The 16,934-nt window shown below is 40.1% G+C and overlaps 1 long non-coding RNA gene and 1 pseudogene across 3 annotated transcripts in view; both read right to left on the bottom strand.

Annotated features, from left to right (window-relative positions):
• Positions 1-214: 214 nt before the first annotated feature.
• Positions 215-16,934, bottom strand: part of LOC144587813 (uncharacterized) — a 34,583-nt gene continuing 17,863 nt past the window's right edge. Inside the window, exons 1-4 of one of the 3 annotated variants that reach the window (XR_013542975.1) lie at positions 11,092-11,255; positions 10,364-10,459; positions 6,235-6,270; positions 215-833 (exon numbers count right to left, since the gene is read on the bottom strand). This is a non-coding gene — a long non-coding RNA (uncharacterized LOC144587813). Of the gene's footprint in view, positions 834-6,234; positions 6,271-7,225; positions 7,364-10,363; positions 10,460-11,091; positions 11,256-16,934 lie in introns of those variants that run through there. The other 2 variants (XR_013542976.1, XR_013542977.1) reach the window with 2 other exon arrangements.
• Positions 11,687-11,784, bottom strand: LOC140706248 (U6 spliceosomal RNA; annotated as a pseudogene).

The following is a 16,934-nucleotide window of genomic DNA, read 5'->3' as shown; positions in this document are numbered from 1 at the left end:
ATTTTTCACTGTCATCAGTCTGAAAATGTTTTACTGCTCATGTTGCAGATGCCCCAAACATATGTCTTTGATTTACCTGAGAGAACAAAGCAACTCCTCTTGAGTCTAAACACATGAATAGTTAATCAAAGCTTCTGACACAGTAAAAGAATATGCAAACATGCAAAAGAACGTTTGAAGAATTGGAATAGACAGATCCAAACAGAAAACAGTGCATGGCAGAAGAGCATTGTTTTTATTAAAGCATTTTAAAATGCACTTTAAAAACCACCAGGATTTACTGAAGGCCAAACTAAATGTGACATTAAACACATCACTCGGAAGACACTAGTGTGGTTGTTTTTAATGAATAGCTGCCATTGGCACCAACCAGTATTCCTTGCCATAAGCGCAAGTTTCCGAACCCTTACACATGTAGCTTGTTGAAACTATTTCCAACCTCTTATGTCGTCTGTCATTTGAGTGATTGGGAAAGATTTTTCTGGGCTGGGATGATGATCTATCTATCCAGCACTGACCAATCGCTTCTTCCGGCTTTTGAATAAAAAAAGAGCTCCGCCTCTTTGCTGAATGTTCCATCCCTCTTTTTCATCCCTCTTGGTCACTGCTGTTTGTCACTATGGATCTGTTCAGTTGGTTACTAATATGTGAGCAATAAAGAAAGGAGCCTACACAAGTCTGTAATTCCAAGCAACTGTAAGTAAAGAAACGTTTCTTATTCTTTGTCCTACAAATGTCTCGGAGTGAGTTATTGAGACTTTAAGTGCCAGTTAATAAGAAAGGAGTAGACTCTGGGAACTGGAAACAAATCTCCTCTGTAGATCTCTGTACTTCTGTGTAGAGAAAAAGAGAATTTTACCAAAAATTCAAAACTCAGCATTACTAATGTGGGATGACCAAATGAGGAGGATTCTTGTACATTTAATATCTGTGTGGAGGTGGAGATATCATAAAGTGTAGTTGGTATTAAAATCTGCACCCAATGAAGCATCCTCTTCTAAGCAACTTTTAAAGGTACAGGAATCATGTTCTCTTTTTCACCTGGTCATTTGAGAAACGAGAAGGCAGCTGGATCAGAAGGTACCACTGCTTTGCAGATTGGGGGGGGGGTACTACAGCTGGCATTATTTGCCTAAAATGCAAGTCCTTCTCCTCTAGGACACTTGAGATAAACTAGACTGAAGTATAGAATGAATAACATTACAGAGCAAATGCTGAGCTTCATTGTTTGCACTCATCCTACATGGAGAGATTCTTCAGACATGAAAAGGTGGGCACTCTATCACATAAATAATCTAGTAAGAGGTAGTGGGGTTTTTTTTTGGTGGGGGAGGATACAATTGTTGCATTGTTCTCTGTTTAGATTTGTTAGAGATGTACACTCATCCTGATTGTGAACTGGTCTTATGTTTCAGAGGATTTTTGGAGTATTATATGACAGTTTTGGAATTCCCCAAGTTTTAACTATTAAGAAAAACACATGCATTTTCTAATTGTGCCTTTAGAATGACATATCTTTGGGCCTGAATTGTAACCAGCTACAAGTAACATGCCTGTATGTGACTAATTACTTGTTTTGGGAACAATTCTACTTTTTTTCATTTCATAATAACATTATTTAGTTACTTTCCAAGTGTATTTTAAGAGCAATTTTGAGCAGAATTTTTTTGCGTTTTGTATTACAGTACTTTCTTATCAACCCTAAGAAGTTCATTTTTCAAGAATGTTACAAAAGGCTGATACAGCAAGCTACCTCTGAAATTAAAAAGTTAACAAATTACTTTGTAAAGAGTTAAACAATGGGCTAACAACAGCAGACTGACTGAGCTGAACAACCTGTCTAAAAAGACTTTTTTCCCCATGCCTAATTCTATACAGTATACACTACACACACAGACACACAGACACACAGACACAGAGACACACAGACACACACACACACACATATAAATCAATATAAACTTGTTAAATATGAGCCCAGGGCTGGATCCTCGTAATCAAAAAGCAATGAGGAAGGTAAGGGTTGGAAGAGCACTTGACTAACCTCTGGACCAGCTAACTGTGGAACAAGCACAAGAGGAAAGACCCAGTTAACCAGGTAAACATGGCATTGGCAACCCAAAGCTGGATGTGGTGGAATAGGCAGCATTACTGTTGCATGAGAGTGTAGCAATGATCTTGTGCTGGCAGAGCAAATCAACATTCTATAAGGCAATTCTAAAAAGGGGCTACACACACACACACACACACACACACACACACACACACACACACACACACACACACACACACACACACACACACACACACACACACACACACACAATAAACTTTGAAAGTGGAATTCAGATCACCACCAAATTTGGCACATTTCGTGCTTATCTTGAAAAATAATAATTGGCTCCACCTGCTTTTTAAGAAAAGAAATAGAAAGAATCCAGGCTGTATGGTCCTCAAAAAAAGGCCTTTCAAAAAAGGAGAAATAGTGGGTTTTTTATCATATTGAACATTTATGGAACAGGATTGCAAGTGAGAACTTTGCAAAGTAGATATATTGTTGCAACGTCCTAGATAGGAAAGGGAGATATTTGGATGGCTTAGGGCAGCGATGGTGAACCTATGGCACGCGTGCCACAACTAGCATGCAGAGCCCTTTCTGCCGACACGCAAACCATAAGTTGCCAGATAGCTACTCCCCCTCCCCGCAGCCAAACCTCAGGAGGCAGCTGCAGCTGTGGTGCTGGCACTTCAGCAGGTGGATCCGGAGCAGCTGGTGCTTGCAGTGGATCTGGAGTGAAGACTTAAGGCACTCCGTGCCGGGATTCTCCCTTCCACTGTCACTTCCAGTTCCGCCACCGCCATTTCTGGTTCCACTATCACTGCAGCACACCACCTGCTGGTTTTTGTTTTGTTTTGTTTTTTTCCAGTTTGGGCACATGAGCCCAAAAAAGTTCACCACCACTGGCTTAGGGCAATTAAAGCTCACGGAATCGGAATCAAAAGGCAAGTTTTCTTTGAAGAATCAAAAAACAAACTTGCTTTTAAGAAAGTAATGGAGAGATAGTCCACCAGGGAGGGGTACATTTTCCCATGTATTTCCATGGAATTAGCATACAGTTCTGTAAGCCATATTTGAAGTAATTCTACCTTTAAAAAGCACAGAGCAGTTATGCTTGTACCAGCCCTGCGTGTTTCCAGTAAACGTTCTCTCAGGATTTCTGAGATCAGGCTCCTGACACAAGTTTTCAAAGGGGAAATCCGCTCCAGTTTATGAGGAGTTCAAATTCTGAACTTTTGATCCTGTCAATCACAACTCAGTTGAATTTTTAACTCATTCTTGTACAAACTGGGATTTGTTTTTGCAAAAGATTCTGTGTCTGGTTGTAAAAATATTTTAAAAGAGATCAAGAAGAATAGAAAACAAGTGTTCAGAAGCTCATTTGTTTAAATTGTGAAATTACTGGTTTTTGCTTTGTTGCTGGGGAGAATATTTGTGTTATTAGAGGTTCAGTTCCTATCTCCTACTATAGTCTCCACTGTTCCACCCATCTTGCTACTATACAATTATGTGGTAATTAAGAGAAACTTTCCAAAGCTGATACTGTATGTGCCATCAAGTCATTTCTGATGTGTGGTGACTATATGAGTTAATGGCCTCCAAAATGTCCTATCATTAACATCTCTGCTCATATCTTGCAAACTAAGAACACCTCATGTTAGATTGTTCTCTCTTCCTACTCCCCACCCATTCCTAGCAATATTGTCTTTTCAAATATGTTTTGCTCATGTCTTGCAGACTAAGAGCTGTGGCTTCCTTTATTGTGACAATCTGTCTCATGTTAGATCTTTTTTTTCCAGCAATGCCATTTTTATTATTGTTTCAACTTGCATACCACCCCATTGTGCTAGCACACTCTCTGAGTGGTTTACAACATAATTATGCAGACAATAACTTGCTCCCCAGTGGGCTGGATATTCATTTTGCCAACCTCAGGAAGAGTCAACTTTCAGTCAGCTATCTCAGTCCATCAGGATCAAACTCAGGTCATGAACAGAGGCTTGACTGCAGTTTAATCATTTTGCACAATTTTTCGAGACATCCCCCCCCCCGAAATATTGTTTTTCTGGTCAGTTCAGTATTCTCATTTTATGTGCATAGTAGGATAGCCTCTGTTTACCCATTTTTGTTCTCATGAGAGTTCAGGCTTGACTTGATTAAGCTCCCATTTTTACAACTATGTGTAATGTCTACCCTTAAGGAGACATATAAACATAGTAATTCCCTGAAATTTAGCCCTGTCTGAAACTTGTTTCATGTACAAGAACTGAGATGAACATATTACATTTTCTAACATTCATGCCCCCATCACCTGGGATAGTGCAACGAATGCCAGGAGCCATGCTACCTCTCTCTTTTTTGTTTGTTTGCTAACTTTTTAATGGACCTAACCTGTGCAGAGAACAATGCACCCTGGGGCAGAGTCCAGAGGCTCTGGGGAAAATAATGTGATGACAGCAGCCAATATAGCTTTCTCAGCCAACTCACCACTACAGAGCTATGTCGGCTGGAGCCCCTTATTCTCCTCTAGATATGCTGAGCAGGTCTGTTGGCAATGCCATACAGGATAGGAAGCAAGGGAGGAGAAGGGGCTTTGTTCTCTTCTTAACTGTCTCTACCAGAGAGACTGGAACAGTCCCTGAAAAATACAATGTTGATCATGGCTCCAAATTCCCACAGAGGCCAGGAGAATAAATGGAGCCATCCCTGCTTCTTTTTCCAAGCACAATCTGTGTCACTGCTGGAAATGATAAAACAACAGGAAGACTATTGTGTGTTTGTATACATAATCACAGAGCCATTCACAGACCTTGACTGTTGGTCTGTTATGGTTTCCATCATGCTGTGTACAGCTGGAGAGGAGGGACCTTTGTACAATTTTGTGTTTGTTCAACACCTACCCGAGACAAGATTATAAAACAATTTGCTGCTTACTGAGGCAAAGAGATTTTAATGTGCACTCAATGCCCCCCCCCACCAATATGAGTAGGGTTTTGAGAGGATGGTAATGGAATTAAAAAGCTGACAAAAACAAGAAAACATAAATGTCTTTGAAAAGGATGATTGGAAAGAAAGGGAAGTCCAACTCGTTAGAAAGATAAAACATTGCTCAAATCAGAAATGTTTGTTCACATTGCGAAACAACAGTGTTTTACAAGAACAATGGACAGCTCTACAAATCACTATTAGGAGTCTGGAAACATTTCATCTGCCTATATACATCAACACTGTTGATATATTAAATGCTAGCAGCCAGGTTTCTCTAACTCACGAATGGGGAACTTGTGGCACTCCAGATGTTACTGGACTCCAGCTGCTGTGATAAACAGTAAGGAGTGATAAGAAGTTACAGTCCAGAACCATCTGGAGGGCTACAGCTTGCCTGTCCCTGCTCTAAGCAGTGCCCATTCCAGGCCTGTGATAAAGGGGCTTGGACAAGAATGAAGCCACTAGTTCATCCCTTCTCTGTCTGGTTTCACCTGCTCCTTGCCATTGTCATCATTATCTGTCTCCTCACTCTCTCCCATTGGGCCCCATTTGCTTCACTGACCAGAAAGAGAGGTCAAGAGACACATCATCCATAGTACAGCAGAACCCCATCAAATGACTACTATGGTGAAGGAAACTTTCTTTTCCCTGTTATGCATCTACAGAAATTCAGTTTCACTGTAGGATCCAAAATTCTAGTATCAGAAAGGCTGGGAGGAAATCGTCTTCTGTTCCATTCTCAGACTTGGTTAAAAGGGAAAACTTTACTGAAATGTTTCAGTATAGATGCATGCCATCAGGTCTTCCCTAATGTATATTTCCGTCCATTCCAGGTTTCTAAGCTTCAAAAACTTTGTGTGTTATGTGTGGTCAACAGAAAACTGACTTACAGCATTCCTAACAGGGCTTTCAAAGTAAGTGAGATATTTATGGAGTAGTTTTAACAGCTCCATGGCCAAGTGGGGCTATGACCTCACGTCTCTCCAGTCCTAGTCCATCATACTACCCACCTTACAACAATGGATTAGGAGAAAACCAGTACTCAGACTATAATCAAGTTCACTTTAGGCATGCCTAATTTCCACTGATTTAATAAAGAAAAAGTGGCTTAACTGTGTGTTTGGTTGTTCTGCTAAAAACGCCAGTGGTTGCATTGTGCCTTCTTAATGTTTGTTTCAAATACTTACTTGCCATCTTCTAGTGATTGCCCTCTCAAATGGCTTCTGTAGAAAAGATAAAATAAAATTACATCGCAATTTGTTTCCAAATCTTTGCAAAGGTTGTCATAAAACAGTATATGAATATAAAACTGAATCAAAGCCATAAAAAATAATGCCATCCAGCATTATAAAGCAGAGGAGTTGTAATTTATTACAATATAAGTTAACCCAGTGAAATCAAGAGAAATTTAGCACTCATCTGAAAAAAAAGCAACTTTCAATAAATATGGCTTGACTGTTCACTTGAAGACCTGAAAAAAAGATGTCACATGTATATCGTTGTCATTTAGTCATTTAGACGTGTCCGACTCTTCGTGACCCCATGGACCAGAGCACACCAGGCCCTCCTATCTTCCACTGCCTCCCGTAGTTGTGTCATGTATATCACCCAGGATCAAATACTATAATCACTGGGCCACCATGGAAAATGCCCTGTCTCTCATACTATGGCTCACCAAGAATTGATGGTATGGTACAATGAAGACAGTTTTTCAAGTAATTTACTCCCAAACATTTGGGGATACATAAGGAGGGCTGACACATGTCATTTCACCAAATCTGGGCTTCCTAGTTTTATGACTATGCAAATTTTCACAATATGTGAAGTAAGCACATTGGTTCTCATCACTACCATTGTGTCTCAGCCTTGGGTTGAGATCCTGCAAAGTTTAAGTATTGTTGGATATTGAAATCAAGTTCCGCGCAGTCACTGGATGACTTTGGGCCTGTCACCAGCTCTATAGTGTTTCGCAGGGTATCCTAATGAATGCCCTGTTAACCAAAAATCCATTTTAATTGGGAGGAATTATGTCTCAATAAATATCTGAAAGGCCCATGTCAAATTTACAAGACAAGTCAACATAGGAATAGTTTTCCCAAAAGAACTAATATTATCCTTTCTTTATAAGAGCCACATGGTGCAGTGGTTAAACTGTAGAGACAAAACTTTGTTCACAACCTGTGTTCAATCCAAGCAGATTCAGGCAGCCGGATCAAGGTCGATTCAGCCTTCCATCCTTCTCAGGTCAGCAAAATGAGTACGCAGCTTGCTGGGGGGGAGGGAATGTGTAGCCTGTATAATTAAACTGTAAGCTGCTCAGAGTGCTATGGGGTGGTATATAAACAGCACACTTTCTTTTATTGCTGTTTGAAACCACTTTAAAGAAATCTTAAATTCACACCAGCATCCACCTCAATAAACATCTACCTGTCCTCATACTTTGCCTTTTCCCAGCTCGTTGTTACCAGAAGTAAAAAGAAAAAATGACTTTTTAAAAGACATGTGTATCTTCAGTTTGTATATTTATGTCTCTCTGGAAGCTAAAAAAGAGCAAACTGAGTTTATATGTACTGGACATATGATGAGAAAGTAAGGCTAAATGGGGTAGGGGGGGAATGTTGTGAAAACTAAAAGACAGCAGGAACAAAGAAAGACTGAACATGAGATTCATTAACAAAGAAAGGAACCCACAGCCTTCTGTTTGCAAGATCTGAACAGGGCTGTAAATGAGATCCTGAATTCGTAGGGTTAATGGGACATTAAATCTTTGAATATTGAGTTTATAGAGCATTATTTTATTGGATCTCATTTCATTATTATTATTTATGTCAATATGCAATAAATGTATTAATCTGTTTTGAACTTTATGTTTTACAAAATGTTGCTCTTAGCCACCTGATGACAATGTTATTCTGTTATTTGTATTACATGGTAATTGCTATCTCTGGTCTTTATTCTCCTGACAAATTTAATTTTAAAAATAATTCTTTTAAAGGCATGTAGCAAATCTAACCTGCCCTGAATAGAAACTACTGCAACAGAAAAGTAGAGAAAATTAGGGAAAATTAGAGCTATTAGGAAGAATTTAATACTCTCTCCAATACTGATGTTCAGACTACAGCAAGGAAATTGGTTGCGATTGTTTCATTTTCAACATCTGACCTTGGAATCCACCTCAAGGCAGATTTTGAATGTTAATCTCAATGGAGCCCTACTCTGATGTGCTAGAGAATTATTATTCACCCCATCTACTAAATTAGAATACACATCTTGCTAATTGGCAGTCTTGCTTGCTTTATTTGGAAAGTCAAAGTTATCTTTAGCCTTCTCATTTTGCCTAAGGAAGTCAGTAAAGCATGGAAGCTTGCACTCTCCCTTATCAGCAGAAACTGCTGCCACCAGAGACATAATCTTTGCTGTTGTTATTCTTAACATAAGACATGTGAGAACTGTAGCTGTGTACAAGTTCTGCACCCTATTTGCGAGGGGTCATTCTGCCAAATATCTTCCAGAGGAAGGACACATTTTCAGTAATTTCTCAGTGATGGAGATCATCATTAGCTGTCATTGTAGCACAATTCTGTTATGTATTTCCAAAGGGTTTTTTTTAAAAAAAACCAAAGCACCCTGCCATTGCAAGTGGCAACAATAGCAACTGTGTTAGCAAGCAGGCTGTCATTTTGCGTTCTTCTCAATGCCCTCTACTTAGTATTTTTCTAAATCAGGAATTGGCAAAATACAACTAGAGGACCACATATGACCGTTCGGGGGCTAAGTGTATCCCAGTTTCCCTTGGCCCTACCAACATGAATGAAAACATTTCAATTTTAAACACGTAAAAATTAAGGGGGAAATTTTTTCCCCTCAAATTGTCCTCTTGTGCCTTCTGGGAGTAGGAGCAATATTGCTATATTCTGAAGTTCCCCAGTATCCCAGGTCCCTCACCCATCAAATGAACAATTTCCACTAGAGGGAGTTACATTAATTTATCACTTAACATTAGTGTATTAGTTTCCTGATTTTGAAGCACTTATACAACATTGTTTAATTTAAATCCCTAAAACTATCCTGCAAGGAAATAAGACATTATGATCCCCAATATTCCCAATAATAAAGATGGAGGCACTGAGGATGAGATTGAGTATCTTACCTTAAAACAAACATCATATTTCTATCCAAATACATTTTCCATAAGCCTCACAGGTATTTGGTTGAATTTTGTGGAAGACAGGAAGTTAGACTAGGTTAGACTAGAGAGACTTTTGAACTGATTCTGCAGGCCTCTTTTTCTGTTCAGGTTTAATGCTTCTTTCCTGGGTATGTCTCAGTCCATGACAGAGAGGCAGAATAATAGAATGTTAGAACTGCAGGGCTCAAAAGGACCCTATGGATCTTTGAGCGTAGCCCCTGTGATAGAAGGTTACCACATACACAGCAATTACAGAGTGTTGGGCTTATGCTACACTAACCCAAGAAGATTCTGATAAAAGTATAGCCTTCTGAATCTTTAGTGCAGGGTTGTACATTCAAGTGGGCGTTCAAATTTTCAACAGTGTGAGCACAAAACCAGGAGGTGATCCCCATTTTTTTTATAAGTGTGGGATTATTAAAATGAGGAACATAAAAAGGAACATAAATCCTAATTGAAGAGGCTGAAGAGGCTGCAGTTTGACTGCAACTCAAATCTGTGAATGTTTGCTGAAAATCAACTGCCACATGTCTGTGTATGAAATCAAGAGAAAGCAGAGCCAAATACAGCAAGGAGGGGAAGAAGATCCGGACACATGACACATGTGAAAGAAGACCTTGCCCCTCTGTACGCGCTGAAATGCCGTTCTCTCACAGTTCTGTGACTGTTGGAATTTGTTTGTAACTGCAGGTTCTGTATGTTCCCCCTTTCTCTGACCCAAACCCACCCAAGTAATGGGTTTTCATAAGTAAACTTTCTCTCACAAAGTCAGAGTCAGATCCCTCTTATTTTAGACACTGTGGTACAAGCCAAGGTTTCACACTGTGCTAAAAGCATTACAACATCTACCAAAAGCGCAAAATGTATTTTAAAAATGGCCAGGCCATACACGGAATAGTTGTGGTTTCTGAACTCTCGCCAAGTCAAGTTGGAGGTTTCTCTCTTTCCCCAATGAAGTGAAAGCATATGCTGGAAAGGACATGTATCGAAGGACCTGCAGTCTACAATATCAAAATTAGTAGATTGCTTTTACTCACCCAAGCGCACGAAAATCAGGACATCTCCATATATTTTGTGGGCTGGTAATCTGCCATTAACTAATTTCACACTGAAATACCTTACCATACCTCTTTAGATGCTCCAGAGCCACTGGCTTAAGGACAATTGGGGTGTGTGGATGCGGTGGGGAGAAGAGAAAGCACAAATCCTCTATGGTCTTGCTTCTGGATTTGAAACACAAATGGTTTTAAAATGAACTACAAAGCTGAAAAAGAGGAAGAGTCAAATGCTGTCCTGATGTAAGTAAATGCAAAGGCATCGTTATGATAAAAAAAATGGTCACATTTATATTAGGGCACTCCTTCGCAAAGTATTGTTGTAAAACTCCCATTTGATTGCATGAAAAAAAGAGAAGGTGGCATTGCTCCCACTAATTTTAGAACTGAAGAGCTGAAAGGGGTCCTATGGATCATCAAGTCCAGCCCTTGTCAAGGAGCCACAGTGAGGCATATTATGCTAGCAATTGCTTAGGTTCTAACAGAACCTATCTATCTATTTATTTACTGCCCCATTAGTGTGATGCATTATTCTGGGCACTTCACAACAAGTAGAAAAAGAAGATAGACAAAACATGTAAAGCAATAAAAAAAATTAAACCACCAGAAAGCAATAGTACAAAGGCACTATCTATATGAGAGCAAAAACAGAGGAGTAGTATCAGGCACGGTCATAATGGAACTCCTCCCTGAAGAGCAGAGTTTTAAGTTGTCTTCTGAACATTAGGAGGGGGAACAGCAGTAGCTCCACTGGCAGCTGGTTCCATAGAGTCAGTGCCACTCCAAAAAACACCCAGTACCTTGTAGAGGGCTTGCGGAAGGCCCAGCTCCTCATAGAGACTTCTCATACAAATCCTGTGCAGCACAGCTAGTAGTAAAGTCTTCTGGGAGGTTTATTCCAAGAACATCTGGGGACCCAAGGCTGGGAACCACTGCCCTAGATGGATCAGGAAATGTGCATGAAGCCTGGATGTAGATGAGCATCCAAATGTCCATTCACATTAGGATATGCATCCAGATATTAAACATTACACACAGCCCATTTTCCGCTATGATGAAATGCTGAGATTGTCCACTTCTATCTACATGGCAAATTCCTGTCTCTCGTGCTATGTATACTTCGTGCCAAGCAGCAGTAACTGCATTAGGGCTTTTGTCCCCTCAGTGCTACCTCCCAGGAGTGATTTTATGCAACTTGTCTTGAATTATTTGTTTATATGTTTCAATCAGTTCTATGTTACCACCAGTGATTCAAAATTATCCGCATGTTGTAAATGGCCATGCCAGCCAAAGGATTATATAACAATTAGGGAGCACAGAATAAAACTTGTACTGGTGAAAAAAATCCATATAGTGTGCTAACAATATATACAGTATACATCCTGTAAAATTCAACACAATAAAGAAGGCTTCACAAATGTGTGTGTCATCCTTGTGCAGGGGCAGAGCTAATCTTCTCTGTATCGTTCCAATTTCAGTACAGTATATGTATTGCTGAAAGGATCCTGGCAGTTGTAGTCTAGGAAAGTAACTTGTCCAAGCTAGATCAGAGTAGATGGTAGTATGCTAGACAGACAGTTTGATCCAGTAGAAGGTAAAATCCAGTGTTCCAACTGCAAGTTCTCCTGTCCAAGGCAGGGAAGAAGGAAAGTGAAGCCAGCACAGTAGCAGGAAGCCTTTATGGGAAAGACTGGAATGGGATAAGGGGCTCCCTAAGGAAAATAAATAGCTGTGATTAACCTGAGCCAGAGAAAAGGCACTTGCAACTTAAGCAGTTTTTTTAAAAGGGTAAAAATGATGCTCTTGGAACCTCTGTTATATTAAATAGGTCAAAGAAAGTGGGTGTAAACACTTTCTCTTTCCTGTATACATACTTGCCTTGCAGCAACTACAGTTTAGTATTTCCAGAGGCGATTCTGGTTAGCACAAGCCAACTGCACATTCATGGGGACAGAGAGAGATCAATAGTTCTGCTCTTAATAATTATTCTATTTCAGTCAGAAAGCTCACAATATAATATTATAATACTATATAATATAAAGATAATTTATCAAACAGTACCTTGGTCCTGGCATTTTCTCATAAGTTATCTTTGTATTATATAGTATAATACTATATAGTATTAATAAATTCTGACTTGTGTGACCCTTTCCAAGGTTTTCCAGGGCAGAGAGTACTCAAAAGTGGTTTACCAATCTCTTGTCCAGTAAGCGCCTTGGGTGCCCATGGCTTCACAACCTGGGACTTGTACAAGAAAGCACAGTGGAGAATCAAACTTCCCATCCCTGTGTGGCCTTGGCCAACCGGACAGTCCCAGGGTACCCCCAGAAGGGAATAGTAAACCACTTCTGTGTATTCTCTACATCAAAAACCCTGGAAAGGGACACCATAAGTTGGAATCAACTTGAGCACACACTATATAATGACTTAAGACCTGTTTAACAGGTATCAAATCATTTTAGGCTACTCAGACAAAGTTTCATATTACCTTTTTTTAAAAAACCGCTTCACACAAAATAAAGTTTGTATCACACATGCAGCTGTGACTCCTCAAATGGCTGAATAATCTATGTGTGAGAAATTGTGAGAAATGTATGAATAAGGCTTTGAGATAAGGCTTTAGCTGTCATCACAGAGCAAATCATTTTATGCTGCAAAACTTAACAGCAGTTTCCTTAGCTTGTTTACCATAGTTTTGTTGGATCAAGATTATACAAAACAGGACTACATATTCCTGTAAACTCACAGAGGTGAACAACAGGGCCTGTCCTGTCAACAGCCACTCAAATCCACCATTCTTTACAAGAGTGTACATGGAGGTACAGTATATTGCATTTAATTGTAGTTGTTCACTACTGCTTACATTTTCTCTTAAAGTGTGTAACTCTCCAGAGATGTTTTCTCTTCCCCATGAATCCATAATCGCATCATTCTGATATTTAGCTATCCTGAAACTAGTAATGAAAAAAAATCAATTATTCTGTTATTCCAGTCCCATGAATTGTTTCCTGGGCATTAACACAGCCCAGGAAAAATAAAGGCAGAACATGAATATATTTACGAAGAGGATGTGGCCCCTTAAAGACTAATACATTCTAATGCGAGCTTTTATGAACAAGTCCACTTTGTTACAAGGTATGTATTTGCAGTATATTTGCTAGTAAAATCTGTCCACGGAGAGGACAGGACTCCTGATTGACCCATCATTTTCTTTCAATGTCATTTTCTTTCCCTCCTTGAGAAATTTTAGCCGCCTTATTTGCAACACACAGTATTTTTTTAATTTTTTTTATTTATTGTATTTATACCCCGCCTATCTAGTCATTTCGACCACTCAATAACTATATGACGATTAGCTAGGTGTTAAAATTATATCCTACACTGGAAAAAATTAGATCTCTTTTTTTGAAAAATTATTCAAATTGAAAAATCAAAACCAGCTGGGAAAGGCTATTTCTAAATTCTGCAGGATGGGGAAAAATAAAGAAAAAGTAAAACAATATGTAGCATTCAGAAGAAATAAGTGTTCACATAAGTGTGTGAAAAAATATATTTCCAACATAACTGAAAGGATATTTAGGCATCATGGGCACCCTGTGAATGGATTGCATCCTTATACATTCTACAGTTGCAGTAACTTCAATTAGCCATAACTTGGCCAACAAAACAAGTACATTCCTCAATATAGATTTTAACTTTGAAGGTTAATCACCACCCCTTTTCTCAAAAACATCTTATAAGAAGAAAGGTTAGGCTGGGGGGGGGGGGGCGGAGAATGGAAGCAACTGACTTGCAGTGTTCCGATTTATTCTGGATTTCTTTATTATTTTGGCAGCTTTTATAAAAATGTTCTAACTTTCTTTTTAGTAACGGGATACTTCCTTTTAAAGTTGTGTCCATTCATGGTGCCTTATTTCATTTTATTGTTATCTTCAGACATTCATGTTTTGGAAATACATACTATTCTCCTTATAAACTTGTTTTTTTCCCCCTTCAGGTCATTGTCCTACGCAAGTAAGCAACAATCAGAAACAGAGTTATAATATAAGTTTCTCTATACCCTAGGTTACCAACATGAATTTGACCTAACTCCGGGAGGCAATGGAAGACAGGAGGGCCTGGCATGCTCTGGTCTGTGGGGTCACGAAGAAGCAGACACAACTTAACAACTCAGCTGCTACAACAACATAACGTAGGTTCCCATGAAGTCTATGCTGATATATTAAATCAGTGTTTGATATGGCCTATATGTGCCAGTTGGCATTTATTTATTTATTTATTTATTTAATATAATTACAGTGGTGCCTCGCTTAGCGATCGCTCCATTGAGCGATGAAATCGCTTAGCGATGGGGTTTTGGCCATCGCCAGAGCGATCGCTTAGCGATGGCCCCTATAGGGAAAAATCGCTTTGCGATGATCGCGGGGAAGCGATCATCGCAAAGCCCCCATTTTCGGCCAGCTGATCGGCGGTTCCAAAATGGCCACCTGCTGTGTTGCCTCGCTTTAGAGGCCCCGAAAATGGCCGCTGCAATGGAGGATCTTCGCATAAGGTTAGTTTTAAAGCCCATAGGAACGCATTACACAAGTTTTAATGCGTTTCTATGGGCTTTTAAAAATCGCTTAGCGACGAAATCCCTTAGCGACAGTTTTTCCTGCACGGATTAATGTTGCTAAACGAGGCACCACTGTATATGCTGCCCACACTACCCAAAGGTCTCTGGGTGACTTACAATAATTAAAATACAGTAAAAAAAAGATAAAACCATTAAAATACTATTTAAAATATATACTCTAAAAATTGCCATCAGGACCCACAGTTGATATTATTTCTATTAAAAGCCTTTTGGAACAGGAAAGTTTTGACCTGGTGCTGAAATGTCATCAACGTCGGCGCCAGACGAACCTCAGTCGGGAGGGCATTCCATAGTCTGGGGGCAGCTGCCGAAAAGGCCCTTTCTCTACAACCCATCTCTCTTACCTCCTTGAGAGACGGCTCTTTCAAAAGGTCCTCCTGGCTAGATCTTAACTGCCGGGTAGGCTCATGGGGAAGGAGGTGGTCCCTCAGGTATCCAGGGCCCAAGCTGTTTAGAGCTTTATATGTCAAAACAAGCATTTTGAATTGGGCCAGGGCAGCAACTAGTAGCCAATATAATTTAAACAGAATCAGCTTGATGTGTCTCCTAGCGGCCCCACCACTCACCAGCCACGCAGCTCGATTCTGGACCAGTTGCAGTCGCTGGACCATCTTTAAAGGCAGCTCCACATGTGAGTTCTAGTCCATTTCCTGACTCTGCTGAAACCTGATTCTTTCCACGGTGGTTTCTGGGAGTTCTCTATACCAGTGGTCCCCAACCTTTTCACAACCGTGGACCAATTAGGGTGTGTGTGGCATGCTCGCACAGGGGATGTGGCACGCCTGCAGGAGGCCGAGCACACTCACATGCATGTGCAGGCAGTGTTCGCAGGGGGGGCTTTTGTGAGGACAGGAGATCTGTGTCCACAGCCCCATCCTGCCTAGGCCGTGGACTGCTACTGGGCCACGGACCGGGGGTTGGAGACCCCTGATCTATACTGTCCTTCCCTGCCTCCCTCCTCCCTTGCCTTGGTGAGCTTGTGAAAGGAAATGCAGACCCTTGTAGGCCAAACACAAGTCTATTTTGGAACAAGATCAGATATTTGAAGGGTCAAGGTCCAGTGTGAAATGTGTTGTGGTCTTATTCTGGTCTTCCTTTTTTAAAAAGACTTAATTCCATTGCCTTTCTGCTTTAAAACAGACTAATTTGTAGACTGACAAACTCCTTCTTTGTGTCTGTTTAAATATATTAATTTGGATCTCTGAAAATGAAATTATATTTATTTGGGCTGATGGTGGAAAAAGCTTTTTCTTCATAGGGACCTGATGTTAAGGAAACAGCCTGAATACACGTTTGCAAAAAATTTTCCCCAAGTTACTTTATTTCTATGTGGGCCCAGTTTTCAGTTGCATGCTGTGTGCAGAAATGCTTATATAATTTTGAGATGTACACCTTGAATCTCTGTAGTGTGCAGCTGAACATCATTCTAGATACCTACATACACTGCAACAGAAATCCCAGAGTCTTGGGGCCTTTTTGCTGCAGGTTCAGGAACAGAACTGTAGGAAAATGAATCAGAAAGTGAATCATAATATTTAGAGTTTCTATGTCTACTCCTACATGCCCTACACCCTCAGCACAGTCACTGTGTTGCCTCCCAAACGCAAATACCTCCTTTCTCCTCCAATATACAATTAATGCTTCACTGTCTATTCTCACAACAAGACAGTAGGCTGACAACATGGATTCTAAGTATAAATTTGTCTCACACTTGTTAAATCTAATTCTGCTACAACACAGTTTCCCTGAAACTTGATTTTGTCATGCCGTTTCTTTATTTTGCTACTGATTTCAAATGGAAAGAGTAGAACACTATTAACTCACCATTAAAAGCCAGCTGACTTAGGACAGGAGGAGGCAAAAGAGTCTCTTCATTAGCACAGACCTATACTGGAGAACCCCTTCATGGATTGCTGCCTTGTCATGGTGAAGGGGCTTGAGTAATTCAGAGAAGCTATGGGCTATGCCGTGCAGGGACACCCAAGACGGACAGGTAACAGTGGAGAG

This window comes from Pogona vitticeps, chromosome 3 (assembly GCF_051106095.1).
Source record: "Pogona vitticeps strain Pit_001003342236 chromosome 3, PviZW2.1, whole genome shotgun sequence".
Taxonomy (NCBI): Eukaryota; Metazoa; Chordata; class Lepidosauria; order Squamata; family Agamidae; genus Pogona; species Pogona vitticeps.
The sequence above is the reverse complement of the archived record's forward strand: the minus strand, read 5'-3'. Positions and strand labels throughout refer to the sequence as shown.